Source organism: Petromyzon marinus, chromosome 50, assembly GCF_048934315.1.
Source record: "Petromyzon marinus isolate PM22_M1 ecotype Great Lakes invasive population chromosome 50, UKy_Petmar_22M1.pri1.0, whole genome shotgun sequence".
Classification (NCBI taxonomy): domain Eukaryota; kingdom Metazoa; phylum Chordata; class Hyperoartia; order Petromyzontiformes; family Petromyzontidae; genus Petromyzon; species Petromyzon marinus.
This window is the reverse complement of record NC_133716.1, coordinates 10,469,955-10,489,099: the sequence shown is the minus strand read 5'-3', so window position 1 is coordinate 10,489,099 and position 19,145 is coordinate 10,469,955. Positions and strand designations below refer to the sequence as shown.

Sequence of the window (19,145 nt, the reverse complement as noted above, 5' to 3'; positions counted from 1 at the left end):
GGTGGGACCTCAATATGAGTCTCCACGTGGGAGTCTGGCAGAACCCCACGTGGGAGGCCTCACCTGGCCTCACTGTGAGCAACCGCCCTCTGTCGTATAACCTTGAAGCCCAATTTGGAGCTCCCCCCACATCAAGCCAGGGTGAAGCCCTTTTGAACTTATGGCTTCTGAGCCCACAGGAAAGCCTCTGCCCGCCGCTCTCTGCCTCGGCTCTGCTGCTCGTTTGAACTTCTCCTCGCTGTGAAATGATGGCAAGGCACAATGCAGTAGGCAACAATGACATTCGTCATGCAGGGCCCATGTATGACGTGGGTGGCCAGGGTCCGGCTATGTTTTTGTTTGGGCCACTTTTAAAAATAATATTCTTGTGCTTATTATGATTGTTATCGTAATTATCTTCATGTATTTATGTGGCTATGAATGTGAATGATATGCGTCTTGTGATGGCTTTGTTTGTTTTGAATTCGTGTCGTATGTATAATTTTATATTCACGTTGCCCGTGTCTTGCAAAATGTCACCGTGTGACTAACACATGGAATAATTTATATTCTGTTAACAAAAATTACATTTGATTATCAAAACACGTTTTTGTTAGGATGTAATGATATGGGTTGTGTGTATTTATATACAGAGGTGGATGTGTGAAAATGTTGGATTTGTTATGATGACATTTACACTGTGCACAAATACTACACTGGGTGTGGGCAGTCAATTGGTCTTCATGATGGATAGGCAGCATTATACTGTCTACATGTATACACATATCACATGCAGATTCTATTGCTACGTTATGCGCAATATTAGTTACAACAGGAAGGTAAATCCGACATCTGTACGTTTAAGAAGTTCAGAATGCAGACCAAAATACTGCTGAGATATATAGCAAAGCACTCAAAACCTCACGATCCAACGATTAAAAGCAGATTGCACGATTGAGACAAGAAAAATCTCCTTCAGCTTAAACAAGCTTCACAAGCGCAACATGTTTTGATAAGCACAGAAGACATCTGCGTGCGTGTAATTAATCAAAATTTCTGACCATCTGTGCAAACCATCATTATGCTGGAGACATCATTAAAGTATTCACTGATCAAAAGGACCCTGGCAACACGCGCTTGTGCTATTGTTGAGGCATGGCAATGCACTGTCTGCTTCTGGCGATAGTTGGCATATTTTAACCACTCCGATGTCGGTCGAAGCGGCATTGAAATTACTACCGATCGTAGGTTTTTTGCACTCTACAATTTTCCATATCCTCATTTGACGTTGCACTGTTTTCCCTCAGATGTATGTCGTTCTCGATACGGGCATTCTGAACAATGATGTTGACCTTGATTTTGATTTCTGAGCATTATTGTGGAACTCAAAGACTCGTAAAGGTGGCTTGGTCTGGCATACATTAAAAAAATATAACTTTATAATTAAGTACAGGCAGTTCTTGACTTATGAACGCTCGACTTACGAATACCCGTACTTACGAACCAGATTCCATGATATATAAAAAAAAAATTACATCGACTTAAATTGCGAAATCGCATTTGCAACCTAATTTGTTCAGAGAAGCGATCCTCCACGGAATGTAACGAGTGTGACGATGCTTCCATTCTTGTTGTTGACCCGGAACACGTTTCATAACACTGACCGTAAGGGGCATTCAAATACAGCGCATTATTGTGTTCCGACTTACGAACCGTTACACTTACGAACGGCTCTCGGGAACCAATTAGATTCGTAACCCGAGGACTGTCTATACATGTACATGTTTTTATCTGTCTTCATGAATAAATTTGGAATTTTGCTTGGATAAAGCCCCATTTTCATACACAAATAGACGGTATTGTACAGCTATTAATAGCTCAATTAACAAGAGTAACGACAAAACGAAACTTTCTGATAGTTATTACGAACACTGTCATATTACTTAAACAGGTTGTATGACATATATTCTTTTTAGTTTTGTATTAGCACACTCAAATTGTTACTGTTGGTGGTGCTTGGGAAATATTTACACCTCGTGCCCGGTCAACTGTCTCTGAAAGGTAGTTTGAACACAAATGCCATTTTACTTATGTATCACGGAGACTGGTGGTAAATTAGACATCAATTGGGAAGTTTATGCCTTGGTTATTCTATTCACTTGCAAAAATGTCAGCTTTAGAGTGCGTAAAGTTGGATGGCAATTCCATCATTCGAAAACCCAAAGATATTTCTTCTACTTAAAAAAAAATGTGTCCCCAATTGGCAATTCATTGGCTCTAGGTACGGCCCAAAAAGTAAAGATATCTCATTGTGTTTTGTTTTTATTTTCTTAGGGGGTTGGCTTCTGGGGAGATGGCAGAGCAATTACAATTCAAATTGCAGTTGCATCTGTCAATGCTTGTATGACGCATACCGTTGTGCACACATGATGGCTGTTGCCTTTGTGTTATTTTACAACTAGGGTTGTCTGCTTGAGCAGGTCTCACTTGCTAATTTGTGCACACCTCATCATTTTCATGATTTTTAAAAAAATATATATTTTAAATACATTTTCAAAATGCTGAGGCTTACTTTTTTGGATTGGCGTGTTAGCTTTATCATTCAATAAAATAAGGTACTGGAATATTGCATACGAGTATAAGCATGTACAACTGGAGATTTACAGTCCTTTTGCCAATCCACCGCTGAATGAGGGCCTCATCATCGCGCCGTGCTGGTTAATTAACCAACCTTCATCACACTGGTTGGTGCGGATTTGTGAATATGGCAAGCGTAGATGTGGGAGCATAAAAGTATCGTACAATAATTGTTTTTTATGTACTTCCCTCCACGTAGCCCCTTGCCCATAGCACCTGCCGTGTATGGTGGCCGTCCATACCAAGCACTATCCAGGCTCAATCCTGCTTAGCTTCCGAGATGTGACAAAGTTGGGCGCATTACAGGTGATGTCCGTCATAGGTTTCATTACAGTATACCCTTATAGCAAAATATATTTGTAATTTATGATGCTTGTAAAGTCTGGCAGAAATTGAATGATATGGCTATTCTATCTGTAATATGCATATAAAACAGTCTGCCTATTTGATATATTGCTTACAATGCTGACTCTCTCTAAGCTATTGCATCTCTTGTTTACGTTGTGTTCCGGAGTTTTGAACATTTTATTAAGAAAGGCCTCTTTTGCCGAGTCAGCCACCAGTCGAGGAATGCCATCTGTTATTGATTCGTGGATAAAACATCACCACATCTGAAACAATTGAAGTGCGTGCTCGAATTGAACAATAATAACAAGAATAGCCAAATGGTTATATAAGAATATATGAGACAAACGAAATGCTCTGAAGCAATATATTAATAATACAAATGCAGTACATGAAGCAAATATTTATTTGTAAAATTGTTGTAAAGGTGCGGTCCTGCAACTGCTTGCTCCCGCCAGTGCTGGTGGGAGGGCCTCCACGAGAGGGAGCTCTCGAGAGCCCCTTTGGAAGAACGTTCTGACCTGCCCCTAACATTCTGACCTGCCCCCAACATTCTGACCTGCCCCTAACGTTCTGACCTGTCTCTAACATTCTGACCTGCCCCTAACGTTCTGACCTGCCCCTAACGTTCTGACCTGTCTCTAACATTCTGACCTGCCCCTAACGTTCTGACCTGCCCCTAACATTCTGACCTGCCCCTACCATTCTGACCTGTCTCTAACATTCTGACCTGTCCCTAACATTCTGACCTTCCCCTAACATTGTGACCTGTCTCTAACATTCTGACCTTTCTCTAACATTCTGACCTGTCTCTAACATTCTGACCTGCCCCTAACATTCTGACCTTTCTCTAACATTCTGACCTGTCTCTAACATTCTGACCTGTCTCTAACATTCTGACCTTTCTCTAACATTCTGACCTGTCTCTAACATTCTGACCTGTCCCTAACATTCTGACCTTCCCCTAACATTGTGACCTGTCTCTAACATTCTGACCTGTCTCTAACATTCTGACCTGTCTCTAACATTCTGACCTGTCTCTAACATTCTGACCTTTCTCTAACATTCTGACTTGCCCCTAACATTCTGACCTACCCCTAACGTTCTGACCTGCCCCTAACGTTCTGACCTGCCCCTAACATTCTGACCTGCCTCTAACATTCTGACCTGCCCCTAACGTTCTGACCTGTCTCTAACATTCTGACCTGTCTCTAACATTCTGACCTGCCCCTAACGTTCTGACCTTCCCCTAACATTCTGACCTGTTTCTAACATTCTGACCTGCCCCTAACGTTCTGACCGGCCTCTAACATTCTGACCTTTCTTTAACATTCTGACCTGCCCCTAACGTTCTGACCTGTCTCTAACATTCTGACCTGCCCCTAACATTCTGACCTGCCCCTAACGTTCTGACCTGTCTCTAACATTCTGACCTGTCTCTAACATTCTGACCTGCCCCTAACGTTCTGACCTGTCTCTAACATTCTGACCTGCCCCTAACATTCTGACCTACCCCTAACGTTCTGACCTGTCTCTAACGTTCTAACCTGCCCCTAACGTTCTTACCTGCCCCTAACATTCTGACCTGCCGCTACCATTCTGACCTGTCTCTAACATTCTGACCTGTCTCTAACATTCTGACCTGCCCCTAACATTCTGACCTTCCCCTAACATTCTGACCTGCCCCTAACGTTCTGACCTGTCTCTAACATTCTGACCTTTCTCTAACATTCTGACCTGCCGCTACCATTCTGACCTGTCTCTAACATTCTGACCTGTCTCTAACATTCTGACCAGCCCCTAACATTCTGACCTACCCCTAACGTTCTGACCTGCCCCTAACGTTCTTACCTGCCCCTAACGTTCTGACCTGTCTCTAACATTCTGACCTGTCTCTAACATTCTGACCTGCCCCTAACATTCTGACCTGCCTCTAGCGTTCTGACCTGCCCCTAACATTGTGACCTGCCTCTAGCGTTCTGACCTGCCCCTACCGTTCTGACCTGCCCCTAACATTCTGACCTGTCTCTAACATTCTGACCTGCCTCTAACATTCCGACCTGCCCCTAACGTTCTGACCTGTCTCTAACATTCTGACCTGCCCCTAACATTCTGACCTGCCCCTAACGTTCTGACCTGTCTCTAACATTCTGACCTGCCCCTAACATTCTGACCTGTCTCTAACATTCTGACCTGTCTCTAACATTCTGACCTGCCCCTAACATTCTGACCTGTCTCTAACATTCTGACCTGCCCCTAACATTCTGACCTGTCTCTAACATTCTGACCTGCCCCTAACATTCTGACCTGCCTCTAGCGTTCTGACCTGCCCCTAACGTTCTGACCTGCCTCTAACATTCTGACCTGCCCCTAATATTCTGACCTTCCCCTAACATTCTGACCTGTCTCTAACATTCTGACCTGTTTCTAACATTCTGACCTGTCTCTAACATTCTGACCTGCCCCTAACATTCTGACCTGTCTCTAACATTCTGACCTGCCCCTAACATTCTGACCTGCCTCTAGCGTTCTGACCTGCCCCTAACGTTCTGACCTGTCTCTAACATTCTGACCTGCCTCTAACATTCTGACCTGCCCCTAATATTCTGACCTTCCCCTAACATTCTGACCTGTCTCTAACATTCTGACCTGTCTCTAACATTCTGACCTGCCCCTAACATTCTGACCTGTCTCTAACATTCTGACCTGCCCCTAACATTCTGACCTGCCTCTAGCGTTCTGACCTGCCCCTACCGTTCTGACCTGCCCCTAACATTCTGACTTGCCCCTAACATTCTGACCTGCCTCTAGCGTTCTGACCTGCCCCTAACATTCTGACCTGTCTATAACATTCTGACCTTTCTCTAACATTCCGACCTGCCCCTAACGTTCTGACCTGTCTCTAACATTCCGACCTGCCCCTAACATTCTGATCTGTCTCTAACATTCTGACCTGCCCCTAACATTCTGACCTGTCTCTAACATTCTGACCTGTCTCTAACATTCTGACCTGTCTCTAACATTCTGACCTGCCCCTAACATTCTCACCTGCCCCTAACGTTCTGACCTGTCTCTAATATTCTGACCTGTCTCTAACATTCTGACCTTTCTCTAACATTCTGACCTGTCTCTAACATTCTGACCTGTCTCTAACATTCTGACCTGCCCCAAACGTTCTGACCTGCCCCTAACATTCTGACCTGTTTCTAACATTCTGACCTGCCCCTGACGTTTTGACCTGCCCCTACTGGACATTTGTGAAAAATAAGCTTTATAGCTCATCGGATTCCTCCAGTAGAAATATTTTAATTCTGATATTTTTGGCCTACTCTTCCATTCTGCCGGTCACCTTCGAAGAGGTGGGGGTACCCACAATATACCATACCACACTTGACCTACCTATTGGTTCTATTTCGTGGTGTAAGCGATTCATGCTGTTGGGTGGACAGAATAGAACTAGCGACCTCTGGATTGCAATTCGAGTGTATGCATATACGTATGTATGTTAAATTTCTTTCCCACCATACGTAGTAGACCGTGCTAATCGGAGGTTCCGGGGGAAGGACAACAAGCTAAACACGAAAAATAACTTTTAAAGAAATGAGTTTTCAATCTAGATTGAAAAGTGCAAAGGTCCAGTGGCTTTCTAATATCGGAAGGAAGTGTGCTAACGATTACACCACGGCAACATCCATGATAGCAAATCTGATTTTAAAAATCTAGTAGACTGTAGCCACACGCGAATACACACACACACATATATACAGTACTGTTTGTATATATTCTATTAAATTGGTACAGGGCCTGTGTCCAATGCTTGGGCCTGTCTGCTCACGCTGCGCTGCTTGAGTGATATAGTGTGCGGTGCCATCCCACAGGGAGGATGGGTCAGAGGTTGGCGCGCGAAAGAGTTCGGCAAAGTGTGATTGTGAGAACTGTGACGAAAAAACCACGGTAGCAAAGAACGGGCCCCCTTGGAAGGGAGGGGGGGGGGAACAATACATCGCTGAGGTTACCATGAGAACGCAGTGAGCCATGGTGAATGTGGTCCCTCCCAGTGGTGGTCGTCCGTTATGAATGACAGGTCAAGGCACGGTAACTAGGGTGCCACGGTGGCTCGGAGATGTTAACTACCTCGCCTGGTATATAGGAGGTCGTAGGTTCGATCCAGACCCTGGGCGCCTGTTTATTTGGAGTTTGCATGTTCTCCCCGTGGTCGCGTGGATTTTTCTCAGGGTCCTCCGGTTTTCCCCTCCACATTTAGAAACATGCGTTTAGAGTATTTGGCTGCTATGCATTTCCACGTGAGCCACTTCGTTGAGCGATCATTTGTGTCCAGGTCGCTTCTGAAAAATAGTTATATTGCTCAGTGGGCCTTGCCTGGCAAAATGAAAATGGTAGTAAAAATAATTAGTCGTTTTTTAAATGCCCCAATAATTAAAGCTGGAGTTTTCTCTTCAAGAAAAACTCAACAATGCTGCTACGAGACTAAAGGACGTAAACTATCATGATATTTGTGTCCTAGGCGGTATATAGAGTTGCTGTGTGATTTTTCCAAAAGCCCGGTTAATAAGAATAATTGTAATTTGATAATGCGTATGTACAGTATGTATGCATATGTGTGCATATGTTTTAGATGAGACGAAAATATGTTGAAACGTATATTCGTGTAAATTCTGTGCTACGACTAACACTGTACATTGCGATATAAAACGTAACTATTTTATTCATCTGGTGAAGTCCACTGAGCTATGAGCTATTTTTCAGAAGTGACCTGGCCACACATGATAGCTCATTGAAGTGTCTTTATCATCATATGTGGGAATTTATAGTCGCAGCCAAATCATCTAAACACATGCTTCTAAATGTGGAGGAAAAACTGGAGAACCCGGAGAGAAATCCACGCAACCGCCATGGGGAGAGAGGACACGCAAACTCCAAATATACAGGCATCATCAGGGTTGGGATCGATGGCCACGACCTCTTGCATGCCAGGCGAGGGAGATAACATCTCGGCCACGGTGGAGTGGTGGCTTGTAAAATAGAAGCACTGTAACAGTATTATCTCTAGGGGATCGCTTGTGATTAAATAAATTAGTGTAATTATTTTCGTTCATTGCTGGTTCATTGTTGGATATGCCGATTGTACAGAGAGATACTTAAATGAACATTAGACAGTTCCAAAAATAAAATGGCTAATTACTCCTCCCTCGAGTGGCAGGACATGAACCAAACACTTCTCACCGTCTGGTTCACCTTGACTTTGTTTTGCACCCTTGGCTATTTTTCCACAGTCCACAAAACATTATTACATCCTGAACGGATGCCTTATTCTCTGCCCCCCTGCTACAGCAGAGGTGTAGGGAATTTCAACAAGACCTACATCTCTGCTTTATTGACCTGGTCAAGGCCTATGATGCCATCAATAGGCCAGGTCTCTGGATTATTCTTTATGCGTTCGGGGTCCTTGACCCACTGCTCACAATCATTAAGGATCTTCATGGCGGTGGGTAAGCCCGGGTAACGCTGCGTGGACGGCAGTCAGAGCCATTCCCTTTTCACCTTGGGGTATGACAGGGATGTCCTCTGGCTCCTACAGCCACCCTACAACAACAGCGTAGGGCGCAAGGGTGACGTTCCCAACAATGAGCGGAGCGCCGCGTGGATGAAACGTAGGAAGTTGACAGAGCAGGGAGCACAGGTTGTGCATCTGCCAGTCATCTCAGGCAGTCAACCCATGGCACCGGGGTCTGTCTTGTGACCTCTTGTAAGCGAACCTTCAGCACTTCACATGGCTTCAAAGTGCACTTAACCTGGCAAAAGTACTCTAGTGAAATCACCGTTAATGGCTAATTGCGACCCTTGCCGTGTGTTCGTGTGTATGTGAACCAGTATGTTTATGTGTTTAGAGGACAAGTGCCATATTGGTTTGTGCCCTGTATTTCGTTTGTTGCCCTTTCCCTGCACCTCCGATGAGAACAGTTGGCTATGTACGGTTCAAAAGAAGTTCAACATACATACGTACATCACAATCATTGTGACACAGATTCAATTCATCGTCAGGTTATACCACCAGTTTTCTGGGCATTCACTAGATTGACTCAGCCTTGAACAATGCCTGTTGTGGGTGAGTCAAGAGCAGCGCTGGGGAGACAGACGTGGCTACAGGGGAAGGAGGCTATGATGCTCACACCAGCACCACATTGTATGCTATGCTGAGCCGAGTTTTGTGATAGCACGGCACCTAGCTTCTCGAAAAATAGCGGCCCTGGATCGTTAGACAAGGGATATTTACTCTGCTTCACAAACGTTTGAAGGGGCACCATGGTGGCGAGGTGTTAATTCCCTCGCCTGGTATGCAGGAGGTCGTGGTTTCGATCCCGACCCTGACTGACTGCATTTAGAATCAACGTGCGTTTAGACTTTTTGGCTGTTATAAATGTCCACGTGATGAGCCAATGCGTTGAGCTAATATATGTGGCCAGGTCGCTTCTCAAAATGAGCTGTACAGCTCAGTGGCCGATACCTGGTAAAATAAAAAATAGTTTAGTTTATAGTTGAGTTTTGTTCCCCAGAGCTAGTTTTACATTGCATTCTTGTCCTTTGAGTTAAGTTATTTAGACGTGAGTGTGGGTAATTTGCCTTCACATTCATAAACGTTATGAATCCGTGTTTAATTGTTTTGTCTTGCAGTATTTATTGAACACAAACGTCTGTCTACACCTAGACGTTTGTGTTTAATAAATTCTGTGGAGTACATGTTTTATGAATACACTTAAGATCACAAAGTAGAGCTGTACAGCTCTACACATGCTCACGAAACACATTTTAGTATTTCGTTATTCATACTTCCTAATGTGTTTAAAACCGATTATGTTAATATTATTTGCAAGGATTTACAATCCTTTTTCAATTCACTGCTGGAGGAAGGCCTCCCCATACACCGTTCTGGTCATGCACTGCTCTGTAAACCGAGATCCGATTATCACGGTTGGCTACGTGCAGTGCAAAGGAAGGTAAACGTACGTGCAGGTTACACTGGTAATCTTATCTGGTCATTCTCCCCACCCCCCCTCTCCCACTTTCACTCATCCATGGTGCTGTATGGCCAAAACACCCCGGGCTGGTGGAAGGACCTCCACTGGAGAGACTTCTAGAGAGTTTCTCTAAAAGGGGGCAGATTTTTTGGCCGACTCTTCGACGCTGGCCCGATGCCATGGAAGAGGTGGGAGTCTCCACACTCTAAATATAAAATTGGCTGTTCGGAAAACTACGTGGGCTTGGACAAAATACATATCTCGAATCGATGACGGCCAATGGATGACACTTTTGATGGAATGACAACCAGTGGAGAGAGAACGTACCCAATAATTTGACGACCGCAGATGTGGAGTGATGACATCGGTTTATGGGCAGGGCATGGATTTTGGCTTCGCAGGATCATTAGGGATGGCCACTGTGTGGGCAGGCCTTCATCCAGCAGTGAGAAGACAATGACTGATGATGATGATGAAAATGACTTACTTTAGACTGTACAAGTGTCTTGGTTACATTGAAATGTGTTGTTGAATTATTAATACTTTCCAGTGACCCGTAACTTTGCATTATGAAAACAGACGCGAAATATCACTGGAGATGCATAATTCACTTTGGTGCATATTTTTGAGCCAGCTCTCTCATACTGTTTATTTAATAAATCAAATACTTATTTCATTCAATAAACCAAATACTTATTTTTGAAACCATATTTGGAAAAGGCATCACATGTTTGGTCCAGATTAATTACAGTGCGGCTTTGTTTATTGTTGATTGAGCGTAGTGGATAGGGATTCGGCAACGTGGAATTAGGAATCCAATTTTCTTTTAATTCTCTCACACATGAGAATCTATTTTTTCGAATTGTAATTCTGATTGCAAGGTGCTTTTAGGGGTCCCTGCAGCAGATGTGGTGGGCAATATCCATGTTCACTTACACAATTGTTTGTTGTTGATTTTAAACTGGAGAACATGCACAGGTCTCTCCGAGGCAAGCCTCTTCAGCCCGAACCTCACATTTCTGTGCAAGAGTATATTTTTTTTTCTTCAATTTAAATCGTAAAAAAAAACCGAACTTACAGATGTAGATGGCTTATTACATCGCAGAATCATGAGAGGTGGTGTCGGCTCAGAAAAGCCTCCGTCCAGCAGTGAATCGACCATGGCTGATGATTGATGATGATGATAAAGGCGCAAGGAATGTGTTTGCAGAAGTAAATGATTTTGAAATAAGTGACAGACTTCGTAATTCAAACTTTATTGTCGGGGACTCTCCATGGTCTAACACTGCCCTTGAAACCCTGGCTTCAGCTAAGTGGCCATGTGTGGCTTAGGAGGCTCATGTTGAATTATAACACTGGGGGCTTATGAGCGCCTGGGTTCGAACCCAGGCAGCCACTTGTGATTAAACAGGTTCTCAAGTAATGCAAACTGATTGCCTCAGTTCAGTCAAACCTATCTCACTTCTGATGGGTAAAAATTATTGACATTTGGTGAAACACTCTTTAATTAACCCTTTCCCGTTTCCGAGACGTCTGCAAATTTTCAGAGCGTGGGTGTCCCGCTCACCGCTGAATCTCCGAATGCACGAGTGGTTTGCCGTTGATTTTATTTAGAGAGGCGTAGTAGCGCCGTTGTTTTTCAAGAGATTGTTACTCACCGCGGAGAACCCCAGTGACACAACTGTAACTCTGCGATAGCCGGCGCCAAACTGTTTCGCATGCCCTCCTGCATGTCCTCGTGGGAGCCTAAGTACCGATAAAGTTATTTTGTATACATTTTTCTTATGGTTCCATTCTGACGTACACATACGTCGTCGGAACGGCAATGGAAGAAAATCTGATGGCGTACACGTACGTCATCGGAACTGGAAAGGGTTAATGCAGCATGAGTGGGCAATATGTGTGTTAGGTCCTCTTCCTTTCCCTCCTATCAGTTCAAGAGTGACAGGGAGGCCGAATGACCTCCCTCCAACTTTGTTATTTACCAGCTTGGTTGCTTAAGTGTCAGTGTTGGCGCGAGAGAGACCTCTATACTAGTTACTCCAGAAGTAGTTCTGTAGTGGTGTTATCTTCCACGGCCACTCCCTGGCATGACGTAACACACTATGTTCTGCAGGATTTCCATAGTGGCAAGTGTCCCTATCGCTACTCTGAGCAAGTTGCCGAATAAGTATTTTGTTTTACAAACAACCCATTCTTAGATCATATCTAGCTTCAAATAGGTGAATACTCCTCAGAACTGGATGTATGGGACATTTACGACGAAAAATGTTCTTTGTGTTTCTCAAAATGCACGCGAAATAAAATGTACAAATTTTAAACAACGGTGCGTTTGGCAACACTATGCAGCCGATAGCATTAGACTTACTGACGAGCCTTTGTTGGAGGCTTTCACGATTTGGCAAGGTGTTGTGTAATGACTTATTTATCTCTACAGTGTAAATTTTTACGAGTTAAATCAGGCTATGTTTAAAGTCTTCTGTGTCACGTGCGCACGGTTTTCGTTTGGCTCTTAATCCCTTGCCGTAGTTATCTGGCGAATGAATAAATCATGCGTTTCTATGCCAGTGCAATACACGTGCTTTACAGCTGTTAACCGACGGATGTTTTGGCTACCATTATTTATTTACTTGCTCAGCATCATCATGCCGCAGTGCAATCTATAAATGAAATGTGTTGTAATTGGGGATGACTGAACACCACGGAATTTGTGTGTCAGTGATTATGCACCACCAGGTAATCCTTCCGGAATGGTACTTTTTTATTATAAATTGAGCTGTATTAACATTTTACGCAGAATTTTGGGTTATTACATTGCTACAGTGAAATATGCGAGGTTAGAATGAATCGAACCAAAAATGTAAAGCATAATAAACGTACAGCTCCCAGATTTTTGTTTACAAATATAAATAAAATATTCACATATTAATTTTCAATGCAAATAATTGGATTTCACAATGGAATAAAATACTTTGTACGTTAAATTATAAATCCATACGGTTTTCGTATGAGCCCTCGAAACGTTGTGTACGCATAATCATAATGCCGGTGTTTAGGTCATAGATGAACATATTGTAAAAGCTGCGCCTCAAATAATTGAAACGTCAATTTCGAAGGCATCTGAAAACACTGAATTACAGTAATAAAATCAATGGGAATATGAGTGCAAATACTCTATATGAACAGCACCAGTATAATGCTTTTCCAAAATTGCACACAAATTTCACAGTACGTTACACGGTGGGTTGAAATCAGGCGAATAAGCTTTGTATTATGTGCACATTGTCATTATTATGATGCAGTGTTAACGTGCGAATGGTAATGTCTCACTGAGCACGAGAGAAGGCAGAGCGAGTGACTCGCGATCGGAATTAATGAGTTCACATCTTGGTTGGGGGAGTGTGGGGGATTGATTCAGTCCGTCATCTCTTCGCAACCTGATCATGCTAGGTGTAATCACCAGCGAAACGTCGCAGCCCTGCAAATGTTGGAAGATGACTCTGCAACAGCAGCACCGGCTGGTGGTTCCGAAGCGGTTACGCATTTGGCACGTCCGAATCAACGTGGAACCATTATTCTTTGGCCGCGTCGGGTGGTGGCGGGTTTACGGCAAACATTTTTACATGAGCTCACCCAAAAGAAACCACCTGTGAATATTTTCGCAGGTGGTCAACAAGAGTGGCTGTCCTCTGGATAAACTCGCACCTGCGATGGGAACGTGGAATTTCCACCACTGGCTCGAGGATGTAAATATGAGCTGGGCATCTGCAAGAAATCACTTCGACTCTTTTTGTGTGTTTTAATTGTAATTCTTCAATGGCATAAGGGAAGGTAGTGGAAGGCAAGTATCCGTAATAGTTTTTTTTTTCCCCTGAGCCTGTCGTTGGCTGTGCACGTGTTCTATAGTAGTTCCTCGCAGCGTCTCGTGCTCAGCTGTGCAAATGGACTTCTTGATTTCGGATGTTTCTTAATCCGAGTGGCTGAGCTAAAACCACCGAGTGAAATTTTTTTTTTACCACTTTGACTGCCACGTGCTTCGTAAGTTTTATAAATCGGTAGCACTCCAAGCAATTTGAAAAAGAAAGGAAAACAAATCCATTAGCACTTGTATTGTGGAGGGTAAGATTGTAAATTTGTGCTGGAAGCTTTATGGCATAAATTTGTGCGTCTTCCTTTACCATCACCGATGAGCAGTAGGTGATCTCATGAACGCGAGACAGTGGAAACATGGATAGCCAAGAGGCAGCCGTTGTAAATCACAAACACCTTACAATGAAGACCACAGTGTGTAAGTGTGAGATTAATTGCAACATATAACATAAATATTGGTGATAAATAATGACCTAGTTTTATTAACATATGCAGTACAATACTAGCTTGCGTTCCCAGGAAACAATGGTGATTTACATAAAGCCTTAGGCTGTATTTAATTACGAAGCCAAAATGCTTGCATTGAACTTGCGAATTAAAATTTAAGGCCATGAAATTAATAAGCCTGTGCTTAATTTGCATGTGTTTTTCTTCTTTTGAATTAGGACACATCTAATGTAAGGCAATGTTTTCCACATAATAAGCATTTGCGCTTAATAGATACGTACACATGCATGCATCATGAACCCTCATGACTAACCCATTTATATTTCATATCATGTTTCCAAGCAGGTTCGACATATCCTTTGCTGAATTTTAAACGAATCTATTGTCAGCCGTATACGCATGAACACATTTCAATGAGCATTGAACACGGGATATTTCCATGTTCCCATTCATCAATGCCAGTTGGAATGGCAATCACAGTCTCTATTATGCCTTCACTTTCAAGATAGAACCTGATGTAGTAGTGACGTGGCTGCCATACAAGCTTGTAAATAACAATACTACATAAAATCATCATAAACTGTGCTTAAATTTAGCATATTATTGTTTAGCATCAGACGTTTCGGTAATTAAAACTGTACACATATTCTGCCCCTTAGGGAGTGGCTTGTTAATTGGCTTGTGCGAATTATAATGTATTTATTTATATATCTCTCAATTAGCCGCAACCACACATTTACACATTTCGGCATCTACGTGGCAACTGAGGTTTCGCAAATATCCCAAGCCAGCAGCACACGGCGACTCCACAACTTTTTTTTTTACTTTCCACCACGTACGCGCATATGCGGCACCGTATATGCGAATTTAACCGTTGCGATCGCGTTTCACGAATCACACCTCCGCCACTGTTGATAACCCGATGTCTGCTTGCGAGCGCGCGCGTTACATTAAACATCTTACTCGCGTGCGTAGCCCTCATGCTAAACTTGAGCCAAGTGCGACGCTTCTGACGTTTCCGAGGTAGAAAGAATCCGAAGGGAAGGGGGTGGATGGGATATAAAAGCGCGCGTGTTACTCACCCGTACCTTTCGTGGCAAAGCGACGCTTTCGCTTGGCAGTCGGATGCTTGCGTTTTCATTGTTCAGCAAAAACACGTTCGACTAAGAAAAAAAAATCACACTGCAAAATAACAACAGAATTCTCAGACTGGTGGCAAAGTTCACCCGTTGGCTCGACGCTCCTGAGACAAGAGAGTGTGATGAGCGCCGTTCGTGAAAGTGTCAGTTGCGTCTTTTGGGGGTTTTTTTCCCCCCCCGACGGGGTGGACAGAATCGAGACAGCCTTCGGGGGTAGGATTGTGCCTAAACAGCATTAACAAACAAACACGTGAATATCTATTCGAGGTTTTGAAAGAAAAAGACGTTCGAGTTAAATAACGGTGAAATGAGGGACCCTTGCAACGGATGAGGGTCAGAGGACTCTTCCTCGGGCGTCTGCTGCCTTCCGTTGCAGCCCCACGTGAGTCCGCGCGCGGAATGCTCGTGAATCCTCTCGACGACGCGGGAGAGACTTTCTAAGCTCCTCCTGTTGCCGCCCTTCCCCGCTCTCACACTGCCTTTTTCTCTCTCAATTGCGTCCGCGGCTGCCAACCCCGCCGTCTCGCGCTCCTCTTCCAATCCAGTTTTTATTGATAAATCTTTAATCCTCCCCCCCCACCCACCTCCCTCTAATCCATTATTCATGGATTTTTCCCAAAGAAGCAAACCGCACGCTCCACGTGTTATCTCAACGCTCCCCACCCCCCCCCGTCCCACCGATACCCCCCCCCCCACCACCACCCACTGCCCGCCACGTCCCAATTGGCCTCGTTGTCAAAAGTGTCCGCTTGCTAAAAAAAAAGGGGCATCTTTGAGAGTTGGATGACTGGCCGAGGTCATGGCTCACATGCTCGCAGCGTAGGATAGATCCTTACGCGGGCCAACAGTCCCGACCCCCTTGCTTTAAAGGCAGGGCCTTAAGTGTGCCCACGTGTTGAAATGCACAATGTTTGCAGAGCCGCTCATGGGCCGTTAATAATTGAATAGTGAAAGTCAGTGTGGAGTCGGTGAAGGTAGGATATTGGTAAGGACCGGTTCGGTTATTAACGTTGGTCGTGGTTGGGAATCTAACACAGGTTGCCTGGTTCACCGAACACTGCCCAAAATTGAACACAATCATTCCACTCCAAACTATTAATACTCTGCAATATGTCCGATCCTTTTTTTTGCCTGTAAATGATGCATGCTCTCATATAATGACCCATACTCATACATCCAATGGGAATGGTTTAATTCACCTGATGCCATTAATAATATTTCAACGTCATCAATATAATCATGCATTCTCTTACCACTGCTGTGCGTCGTTGAAATATGAAATGCACCAAGATTTAATTCCATCATCATCATTCTATTCATCATCTCCAAAGCGTTGCATTTATAATAAGGTTGCGGAATCCTCAAATGGGATGAATGTGCTGATGTTAAATTTAACAGTTGCAGCACAGTGACGGAAAAGAGCGATCAATATTTTACCACCAGCTGTTCTATTTGGCCTGGAAATTTACTGTAAGTGCTGTGGCGGAAGCATCTGTCTTCTCAAAGAGGCACCGCATTATTGCATTTGATGAAAAAAGAAAATTCCAACCATGTTAAGATGTCACAACTAAAAAAAAATTGTGGTAATTTGCATTCTTTGGACTGGCTACGCGTCCGTGTGTATAAATGTTCGCAAGTACGATTTAAATATGCAGAGACTTCTTGTTTTTTTTTTACACAAAAACAAAACTCACTTCAGCAAAGTTCAAGGAACGTGAAAGGTCATTCGGCCTAACAAGGCTGTTCGTTTTTGGTTCCCTCCATTATAATTGTTCAACTCTGTTTTTGCATTTCATCTTCAACTTTCTGGGTTTTTTATATCTATGTAGATTTGCGAAAAGAAGACGCAACATTGGGGTTGTGCATTTAGTCCAATTTAGCATTTGAAATGTTTTAAGGTTTCACTGGAATGCGCGGTTATTCACAAGGGGACTCAATTGTTCTACTATTCGCTGCTCTCTAAAAACATCAAACAAACCTGTCGCACATACAAAACACCCCTGAAGGAATTGGACAAACATCCCACATTCAGAACCCAGCAACCCTTCTGAACAAGGGCATTGACACTTGGTATGTTGAGAAATGTGTTTAGGAACATAAGTTGGGCTATGCGTTGTGTTTTTCTATGTATGTAAAATCTCACCCAGTTATTAATCTTTTTGCCATCGTTGTTTTTTGGAGTAAACACGATCACAAATTATCTCTGTCCTCAAATGTTGAACTTCTTTCGCACTGTACGTAGCCAACGGTGCTACTCGGAGGTGCGGAAATTAGTTCTGCCCATGCTCAAACAAGCATAGGTAGTACAGCGGTTGGCCGACTTAAGTCTAAATAAGTTATATTTTTTTAAAAACTAAAAAAAAACACGCTTTTATGAAATGTACTAGTAATGGCAGAACTCCACGACTCCAGGAAGTGGCCCCGAAGCTTGCCACAACGTGGCCAATTACAGCCAACGTCAGTTGAGCGTGGACAATTAGACCCAAGCCGAAACATAACATAAAAAAGATTGTTTAAAAATATGTTTTTTAATGATAGAATATAGTATTGGCATCAGTATGACATAAGTATACCAAGTTTTCAGTCGATACCACATTGGAAAGTGGGTTCAAATTGAGTTACAAGATTTGAGGATACAACAACAACAGACAGTGAGTTAATAAAAAAACGTGTAAAAAAGAAACGTTTGGACCACGGTAAAAAAAAATACAATTTCAGTCCGTGTCAGCACCCAGGTAACCTCTTCTTAATTCACCAACGTTTGCAATGCCCTTCACCAGTTGTTATCAATCTACAGAGATTTTGAAAGCAAAACAAACAAACAAACGCAGGCACCGTGTGATATATTTCTGGCCACCCCATTCTGCGAGTTCCAGGGGGTCCTTTTTGCTCCGTGCTCACTTTCTTCTCCTCGCCCCATTTACCGGCTTTGATCTCTTTTCGAGTTCGTCAGATTCCAAAAGTGGGCTCCCCTCTTCTTTTGAACAATGGGATGGCACTAATTTCCTGAGCCCAAGGGTGACAATTCCACGTGTCCGTTGGGTTGGGAGAACACATTTCAAGAGGACGCCCGCTGCACCAATATCTTGATACTGGCAAACAGGCTCCCATGCTTGTTACCCCCGCTGTTTGTCTTCCGCACAAAGTGTTAATTATTTTAGTCACCAAAGATGGATGAAAGGCTCGACAATCCCTGACCTGTTTTTTTTAATTCGCAACCTTCTGATTGCAAGCCATGCATCACTGAGCCACGGTTGGCTACGTACGGTGCCAAAAAAAGTTCAACATACATACGTACAGCGTTGAGAGTTGGACAGAACAAGAGTTACACCTTTCTTCTTCCATAGAACAACTACAATCAACTCGTCAGAATGCAGAAATCATCTCCGGGCCGGGATTCGAACGTGGAACCTTCCGGTGGCGGGTCAGACGTCGAGTGTTCATGCTTTCAAGGTGAATGGCCCACCACTTCCACACCCTTACCTACCAGGCTGGCCGAGTGGTCGGATGAATGGTCGCGCGTGGGTTAGATGGGCGATGGGGCAATGTTGTGAAATGAACCGATAATTATAAATCCCCCGTGCGTCACCCTGCTCAATAATTCCATCCAAAATATTGTGGAACAACAGCCTCAGTTTTGCCGTGCCCTTGGCTCGTATGCGCTTGTTGACTTTGGTGTTCTCCTTCACTG

At 43.6% G+C, this 19,145-nt stretch overlaps 1 protein-coding gene across 13 annotated transcripts in view; it reads right to left on the bottom strand.

Annotated features, from left to right (window-relative positions):
• LOC116953144 (netrin-G2-like) overlaps positions 1-15,996 on the bottom strand; it is a 179,925-nt gene extending 163,929 nt beyond the window's left edge. For 5 of the 13 annotated variants that reach the window (XM_032973042.2, XM_032973041.2, XM_032973040.2 and 2 more), the window contains exon 1: positions 15,398-15,996. The gene's annotated coding sequence lies outside the window, so the exon portion shown is untranslated. The remainder of the gene's footprint in view (positions 1-15,397) is intronic. The other 8 variants (XM_032973033.2, XM_032973044.2, XM_032973038.2 and 5 more) reach the window with 2 other exon arrangements.
• Between the last annotated feature and the right edge of the window lie 3,149 nt (positions 15,997-19,145).